This window comes from Thermobia domestica, chromosome 11 (genome assembly GCF_964235325.1).
Source record: "Thermobia domestica chromosome 11, izTheDome1.hap1.1, whole genome shotgun sequence".
NCBI lineage: Eukaryota > Metazoa > Arthropoda > Insecta > Zygentoma > Lepismatidae > Thermobia > Thermobia domestica.
This window is the reverse complement of record NC_137464.1, coordinates 147,455,175-147,464,567: the sequence shown is the minus strand read 5'-3', so window position 1 is coordinate 147,464,567 and position 9,393 is coordinate 147,455,175. Positions and strand designations below refer to the sequence as shown.

General features: G+C 40.1%; 1 protein-coding gene across 1 annotated transcript in view; it reads left to right on the top strand.

Annotated features, from left to right (window-relative positions):
- Positions 1-9,393, top strand: part of LOC145664482 (protein snakeskin-like) — a 212,042-nt gene that overhangs the window by 94,874 nt on the left and 107,775 nt on the right. The gene's annotated exons all lie outside the window — the stretch shown is intronic.

Sequence of the window (9,393 nt, the reverse complement as noted above, 5' to 3'; positions counted from 1 at the left end):
AGTAGGGGGCTGTCTAAACGGTAGCCCCCCACTATGTCAAAATTGTTTAAAATGGTGTCAATCGTTTATGCATCGTTTCTGCAGAAATGTGCAACACAAATTTTTTTGTGCAACAATGAACAATAAGATAGAGCGAAAACAAAGTCGGGGGCAGTCTAAACGGTAGCCCAACCCACATAGTCAAAATAGGGCGAAAATGGTGTCAATCGTTTGTGCATCGTTCGTGCAAAAATTTGCAAAACAAATTTTCGTTTGTGCAACAATGAACAATAAGCTAGAGCGAAAACAAAGTGGAGGTGTCTAAACGGTACTCTCCCAACTCGTCAAAATAGGTCGAAAATGGTGTCAATCGTTTGTGCATCGTTTGTGCAGAAATGTGCAACACAAATTTTCGTTTGTGCAACAAAGAACAATAAGCTAGAGCGAAAAACTGGGGGCTGTCTAAACGGTAGCCCCCACGTTGTCAAAATTAGCCGAAAATGGTGTCAATCGTTTGTGCATCGTTTGTGCAGAAATATGCAACAAAAAATTTTCGTTTTTGCAACAATGAACAATAAGCTAGAGCGAAAAAGTGGGGGGCTCTCTAAACGGCAGCCCCCCACCTTGTCAAAATTAGCCGAAAATGGTGTCAATCGTTTGTGCATCGTTTGTGAAGAAATGTGCAACACAAATTTTTTGTGCAACATTGAACAATAAGCTAGAGCGAAAACAAAGTGGGGGCTGTCTAAACGGTAGCCCCCCATCATGTCAAAATTGGCCGAAAATGGTGTCAATCGTTTATACATCGTTTCTGCAGAAATGTGCAACACAAATTTTCTTTTGTGCAACAATGAACAATAAGCTAGAGCGAAAAAAAAGTCGGGAGCAGTCTAAACGGTAGCCCTACCCACCTAGTCAAAATAGGGCGAAAATGGTGTCAATCGTTTGTGCATCGTTTGTGCAGAAATGTGCAACACAAATTTTCAATTGTGCAACAATGAACAATAAGCTAGAGCGAAAACAAAGTGCGGGCTGTCTAAACGGTAGCCCCCAACTCATCAAAATAGGTCGAAAATGGTGTCAATCGTTTGTGCATCGTCTGTGCAGAAATGTGCAACAGAAATTTTCGTTTGTGCAACAATGAACAATAAGCTAGAGCGAAAACAAAGTGAGGGCTGTCTAAAAGGAAGCCCTCCACCTTGTCAAAATTGGCCGAAAATGTTCTCAATCGTTTGTGCAGAAATGTGCAACACAAATTTTCGTTTGTGCAATAATAAACAATAAGCTTGAGCGAAAGCAAAGTCGGGGCAGTCTAAACGGTAGTTCCCCTACCTTGTCAAAATTGGCCGAAAATGGTGTCAATCGTTTGTGCATCGTTTGTGCAGAAATATGCAACACAAATTTTCGTTTGTGTAACAATGAACAATAAGCTAGAGCGAAAACAAAGTGTGGGCTGTCTAAACGGTAGCCCTCCATTTTGTCAAAATTGCCCGAAATGGTGTCAATCGTTTGTGCATCGTTTGTGCAGAAATGTGCAACACAAATTTTCGTTTGTGCAACAATGAACAATAAGCTAGAGCGAAAACAAAGTGGAAAGGTGTCTAAACGGTAGCCTTTAACCTTGCCAAAATTGGACAAAATGGTGTCAATCGTTTGTGCATCGTTTGTGCAGAAATGTGACACACAAATTTTTGTTTGTGCAACAATGAACAATAAGCTAGAGCGAAAACAAATTGGAGGGCTGTCTAAGCGGTAGTCCCCCACCTTTTCACAATTGGCCGAAAATGGTGTCAATCGTTTGTGCATCGTTTGTACAGAAATGTGCAAGACAAATTTTCGTTTGTGCAACAATGAGCAATAAACTAGAGCGAAAACAAAGTAGGGGGCTCTCTAAGCGGTAGCCCCCTACCTTGTCAAAATTGGCCGACAATGTTGTCAATCGTTTGTGCATTGTTTGTGCAGAAATGTGCAACACAAATTTTCGTTTGTGCAACAATAAACAATAAAATAAGCTAGAGCGAAAACAAAGTGGGGGCTGTCTAAACGGTAGCCCCCCCACCTAGTCAAAATAAAGCGAAAATGGTGTGAATCGTTTGTGCATTTTTTGTGCAAAAATGTGCAACAGAAATTTTCGTTTGTGCAACAATGATCAATAAAATAAGCTAGAGCGAAAACAAGGTGGGAACTATCTAAAAGGAAGCCCCCACCTTGTCAAAATTGGCCGAAAATGTTGTCAATCGTTTGTGCAGAAATGTGGAACACAAATTTTCGTTTGTGCAACAATGAACAATGAGCTAGAAAGAAAACAAATTGGGGCTATCGAAACCCTAGGCCCCAAGCTTCTCAAGTGTGGTCGAAAATGGTGTCAACCATTTGTGAATAAATGTGCAACACAAATTTTCGTTTGGGCAACAATGAGCAATAAGCTAGAGCGAAAACAAAGTAGGGAGCTGTCTAACCGGTAGCCCCCTACCCTGTCAAAATTGGCCGAAAATGGATTCAATCGTTTGTGCAGAAATGTGCAACAGAAATTTTTGTTTGTGCAACAATGAACAATAGGCTAGAGCTAAAACAAAGTGGGGGGTGTCTAAACGGTAGCCCCCCACCATGTCAAAATTGGCCGAAAATGGTGTCAATCATTTGTGCATTGTTTGTGCAGCAATGTGCAACACAAATTTTCGTTTGTGCAACAATGAACAATAAAATAAGCTAGATCGAAAACAAAGTGGGGGCTGTCTAAACGGTAGCCCCCCACCTAGTCAAAATAAGGCGAAAATGGTGTCAATCGTTTGTGCATTGTTTGTGCAGAAATGTGCAACAGAAATTTTCGTTTGTGCAACAATGAACAATGAGCTAGACAGAAAACAAATTGGGGCTATCTAAACCCTAGACCCCAAGCTTCTCAAGTGTGGTCGAAAATGGTGTCAACCATTTGTGAATACATGTGCAACACAAATTTTCGTTTGTGCAACAAATAACAATGAGTTACAGCGAAAACAAAGTGGGAGCTGTCTAAACATTAGCCTCCCACCTTGTCAAAATTGGTCGAAAAAGGTGTCAATCGTTTGTGCATCGTTGGTGCAGAAATGTGTAAACATATTTTTGTTTGTCCAAATATGAAAAACGAGCTATAGCGAAAACTAAGTAGGAGCTGTCTAAAGGGTAGCCCCCAGGTTGTCAAAATTGGTCAAAAATGGTGTCAATAGTTTCTGAATCGTTTGTGCACAAGTGCGCAGCACAAATTATCTTTTTTGCAACAATGAACAATCAGCTAGAGGGAAAACCAAGATGGGGCTGTCTAAACGGTATCCCCCCCAACCTTTTCAAAATTGGTCGAAAATTTTGTCAATCTTTTGTGCAGAAATGTGCAACACAGTTTTTCGTTTCTTTAACAATGAACAATGAGCTACAGCGAAAATAAAGCTGGGAGTTGTCTAAACGGTATCACCTCCACCTTCTCAAAATTGGTCAAAAATGGTGTCAATCGTTTGTGCAGAAATGTGCAACACAAGTTTTCGTTTGTGCAATAACGAACAATGAGCTAAAACGAAAACAAAGTGAGGGCTTTCTAAGCGTTAGCCCTCAAATTGGAAAATTGGTCGAAAATTGTATCAAACGTTTGTGCATCGTTTGTGCAGAAATGTGCAACACAAATTTTCGTTTGTGCAACAATGAACAATAAGCTAGAGCGAAAAAATGAGGAGCTGTCTAAACGGTAGCCCCCACCTTGTCAAAATTAGCCGAATATGGTGTCAATCATTGTGCATCGTTTGAGCAGAAATGTGCAACACAAATTTTCTTTTGTGCAACAATGAACAATAAGCTAGAGCGAAAACAAAGTGGTGGTCTGTCTAAACGGTAGCCCCCACCTAATCAAATTAGGTCGAAAAAGGGTGTCAATCGTTTGTGCATCGTCTGTGCAGAAATGTGCAACAGAAATTTTCGTTTGTGCAACAATGAACAATAAGCTAGAGCGAAAACAAAGTGGGGGCTGTCTAAACTGTAGCCCCCTCACTCGTCAAAATAGGTCGAAAATGGTGTCAATCGTTTGTGCATCGTTTGTGCAGATATATGCAACACAAAATTTCGTTTGTGCAATAACGAACAATGAGCTAGGGTGTAAACGAAGTTGGGGAATGTCTAAACGGTAACCCCCTACCTTCTCAAAATTGATCGAAAATGGTGTCAATCGTTTGTGCATCGTTCGTGCAGAAATGTGCAACACAAATTTTCGTTTGTGGAACAATGAACAATGAGCTAGACAGATTGGTAAACAAATTGGGGCTATCTAAACCCTAGACCCCAAGCTTCTCAAGTATGGTCGAAAATGGTGTCAATCATTTGTGAATAAATGTGCAACACAAATTTTCGTTTGTGCAACAAATAAAAATGAGTTACAGCGAAAACAAAGTGGGAGCTGTCTAAACATTAGCCTCCCACCTTGTCAAAATTGGTCGGAAAAGGTGTCAATCGTTTGTGCATCGTTGGAGCAGAAATGTGTAACACATATTTTTGTTTGTCCAAATATGAAAAGCAAGCTATAGCGAAAACTAAGTGGGGGCTGTCTAAAGGGTAGCCCCCAGGTTGTCAAAATTGGTCGAAAATGGTGTCAATCGTTTGTGCAGAAATGTGCAACACAAATTTTCGTTTGTGCAACAAATAACAATGAGTTACAGCGAAAACAAAGTGGGAGCTGTCTAAACATTAGCCTCCCACCTTGTCAAAATTGGCCGAAAATGGTGTCAATCATTTGTGCATTGTTTGTGCAGAAATGTGCAACACAAATTTTCGTTTGTGCAACAATGAACAATAAAATAAGCTAGATCGAAAACAAAGTGGGGGCTGTCTAAACGGTAGCCCCCCACCTAGTCAAAATAGGGCGAAAATGGTGTCAATCGTTTGTGCATTGTTTGTGCAGAAATGTGCAACAGAAATTTTCGTTTGTGCAACAATGAACAATAAAATAAGCTATAGCGAAAACTAAGTGGGGGCTGTCTAAAGGGTAGCCCCCAGGTTGTCAAAATTGGTCGAAAATGGTGTCAATCGTTTGTGCAGAAATGTGCAACACAAATTTTCGTTTGTGCAACAAATAACAATGAGTTACAGCGAAAACAAAGCGGGAGCTGTCTAAACATTAGCCTCCCACCTTGTCAAAATTGGTCGGAAAAGGTGTCAATCGTTTGTGCATCGTTGGAGCAGAAATGTGTAACACATATTTTTGTTTGTCCAAATATGAAAAGCGAGCTATAGCGAAAACTAAGTGGGGGCTGTCTAAAGGGTAGCCCCCAGGTTGTCAAAATTGGTCGAAAATGGTGTCAATCGTTTGTGCAGAAATGTGCAACACAAATTTTCGTTTGTGCAACAATGAACAATAACCTAGAGCGAAAACAATGTGGGGGGCTGTCTAAACGGTAGCTCCCCCATCCTATCAAAATTGGCCGAAAATGGTGTCAATCGTTTGTGCAGAAATGTGCAACACAAATTATCGTTTGTTTAACAATGAACAATGAGCTACAGCGAAAAAAAAGCTGGGAGTTGTCTAAACGGTAGCACCTCCACTTTCTCAAAATTGGTCAAAAATGGTGTCAATCGTTTGTGCAGAAATGTGGGACACAAATTTTCGTTTGTGCAACAATGAACAATAATCTAGAGCGAAAACAATGTGGGGGGCTGTCTAAACGGTAGCCCCCTCATCCTGTCAAATTTGGCCGAAAATTGTGTCAATCGTTTGTGCATTGTTTGTGCAGAAATGTGTAACACAAATTTTCTTTGTGCAACAATGAACAATAAGCTAGAGCGAAAACAAAGTCGGGGGCAGTCTAAACGGTAGCTCCCCCACCTAGTCAAAATAGGTCGAAGATGGTGTCAATCGTTTGTGCATCGTTTGTGCAGAAATGTGCAAAAGAAATTTTCGTTTGTGCAACAATGTACAATAAGCTACAGCGAAAACAAAGTGGTGGCTGTCTAAACGGTATCCCCCCAACTCGTCAAAATAGGTCAAAAATGGTGTCAATCGTTTCTGAATCGTTTGTGCAGAAATGTGCAACACAAGTTTTCGTTTGTGCAATAACGAACAATGAGCTAAAACGAAAACAAAGTGAGGGCTTTCTAAGCGGTAGCCCACCAACTTGGAAAATTGGTCGAAAATTGTGTCAAACGTTTGTGCATCGTTTGTGCAGAAATGTGCAACACAAATTTTCGTTTTTGCAACAATGAACAATAAGCTAGAGCAAAAAAGTGGGGGCTGTATAAACGGTAGCCCCCACCTTGAAAAAAATAGCCGAAAATGGTGTCAATCGTTTGTGCATCGTTTGTGCAGAAATGTGCAACACAAATTTTTGTTTGTGCAACAACGAACTATGAGCTAGAGAGAAAACAAAGTGGGGGCTGTATAAACGGTAGCCCCCGCCTTGTCAAATTAACCGAAAATGTTGTCAATCGTTTGTGCATCATTTGTGCAGAAATGTGCAACACAAATTTTCTTTTGTGCAACAATGAACAATAAGCTAGAGCAAAAACAAAGTGGGGGCTGTCTAAACGGTAGCCTTCCCCACCATGTCAAAATTGGCCGAAAATGGTGTCAATCGTTTATGCATCGTTTGTGGAGAAATCTGCAACACAAATTTTCTTTTGTGCAACAATGAACAATAAGCTAGAGCGAAAACAAAGTGGGAAGCTGTCTAAACGGTAGCCCCTAACCTTTCCAAAATTGGACAAAATGGTGTCAATCGTTTGTGCATCGTTTGTGCAGAAATGTGCAACACAAATTTTTGTTTTTGCAACAATGAACAATAAGCTAGAGCGAAAACAAAGTTGGGGGCTGTCTAAGCGGTAATCTCCCCCACCTTTCAAAATTGACCGAAAATGGTGTCAATCGTTTGTGCATCGTTTGTACAGAAATGTGCAAGGTAATTTTTTTTGTGCAACAATGAGCAATACGCTAGAGCGAAAAAAGTGGGAGGGGCTGTCTAAACGGTAGCCCCCTACCTTGTCAAAATTGGCCGAAAATGGAGTCAATCCTTTGTGCATCGTTTGTGCAGAAATGTGCAACACAAATTTTTGTTTGTGCAATAATGAACAATAAGCTAGGGCGAAAACAAAGTGGGGGCTGTCTAAACCGTAGCCACCCCGCCTTCTGAAAATGGGTCGATAATGGTGTCAATCGTTTGTGTATCGTTCGTTCAGAAATGTGCAACACAAATTTTTGTTTGTGCAACAACGAACTATGAGCTAGAGAGAAAATAATGAGGGGGCTGTCTAAACGGTAGCACCTCCACCTTCTCAAAATTGGTCAAAAATGGTGTCAATCGTTTTTGCAGAAATGTGCAACACAAGTTTTCGTTTGTGCAAGAACGAACAATGGGCTAAAACGAAAACAAAGTGAGTGCTTTCTAAGCTGTAGCCCACCAACTTGGAAAATTGGTCGAAAATTGTGTCAAACGTTTGTGCATCGTTTGTCCAAAAATGTACGGAACAAATTTTCGTTTGTGCAACAATGAACGATGACTTAGAACAAAAACAAAGTGGGGACTGTCTAAAAGTCATCCACTCAGTGTGTCAAGAGTGGTCTATAGTCTGTCATTTGTGGAGATGGGTTCATTTGTGTAATAATGATCAGTGTGCTTGAACAAAAAAGGAAGTGGCTGTTTAAACTGTAGTCCCACCCTTGTTAAAATCAGACGTAAGTAGTGTCAGTCGTATATGCATCGTTATGCAGAAATGTTCATCACAAATTTTCTTTGTCCAAGAGTGAGCAATGAGCTAGAAAGTAATGGTGGCTGCTATTTAGAAAGTTCTCTACTAAAGGCGCCAATCCCATGGGGCTTGGCGTTCTCGAGCCCCAAAATGTTTATGATGTGGGGGCTGAGCTCCCCAATCTTAAGGATGTGCGAGTAGAGGTTCCGAAATAACTTTGCTCAACAGGATCTAATTTATTATTTCTTTTCACCTATAAAGTTCACTATGAATTGTACTGAACATTACTTTACTTTAAATACGCATTTGAGATGTTATATTTAGACCATCAACTTTGTGGAACTTAATACTGCTACTTCATAAACGTTTGGAAGAAATCAGAGACAGGAAAACACCGCAGTTATTAACATATACTAAGTTGAATAAGAATTGTTACAATATTTACTATCAAAGAGTTTCGATAATATAATTACTAAATACGACAATTATACCAGTATGTTATTTAATCAATTGTGAACCATTCGAGGTCGTGAACACGAATTTTGAGCAACATTGAATTGTATGATATTTAGTTCTCAAAATCTCTTCCTCTAGTCCAGTGATCCGCAATCGGTGTTCCATTTTAAGAAATTAGTTATTATTTTATCGAAGTTACTGCTTTTCATGTAGGGTCTACTTGTATAGAATTCCATTCTGTGCTGCATTGTATTCTCTGTACAGTACACCTACAGTATTTTTGTCTGTTGATGGAACAAAACTTTGAACAAAGGAACTTCATGAATGATCATTACTTGTTTAAAAAACAAAACAAAAAAAAACACTAAGTTTAATTCTATTATATTACGGTTAGCGTAAACAAGAGTTCAAAATTAACATACAATGACTTATAAAAACTCATGGGACAGAAGGTAAGTGATCCACGGGTGAACACCATGTGTGTTCCTGCCCTCTGAAGGGCTCCGTGACGGCTCCAGTTGTGTGTGACTTTGTGGGAAGTGGCTGTGAAAAGGTCTACGCTATCATATCTCTCTAATGTTGTCCTTGAATCGTTCGAAGAGCATATAGGAAAGATTCACGACTTAACTGGTCTTTCCAGAATCCTGATATAAACCCCATCGTGCTTATCTGGAAAGCGATTCAACTCGGGTCCCGTGCATTAGATTCTCGACGCACGAAAATAACGCAATTGTCTGCCGCTATGCTAAATGTGGAGTGTCAACTGCCTCTGGAAGCAGCAATTGACGTACGAATTTAGAGTGTACACGATTGTTTATTAGAAAAGCTTCCCTCCCTGTGAAGGTCAACGGCTTGCTTTCCCCTCCGTACTGGAGAGTGGTGGGAAGAAGGGGAGTTTCCTATCAGGTTGCCTGGAATAGATAATAGTTTGTTGCAAAAGGCTAAATGTTGCAAAAGTGTAGGTGGCACATTGGGTTGGTATGGGATACTGAAATCAAGGTGGCAGCGAAAGAGTTAACACGTAGGCCGCCATGTGCATAATTCTGATGCACAAATAGTATGGTGCTAAATACCGCGAAATATGGCTTGGCGGCTAATGTGTGTAACTGTCACTTCTTGTGCTAGAGTAAGTTGTTATGGAATTTTAGCCTGAAAATTACTGAAAATTTTATCAGATAAAGAAAAAAATATAAATCCAAAATTATTGAATGTGTGCACAGGAATATTTTTCCACATATGGGAAAATATATTAAAGACATTCAG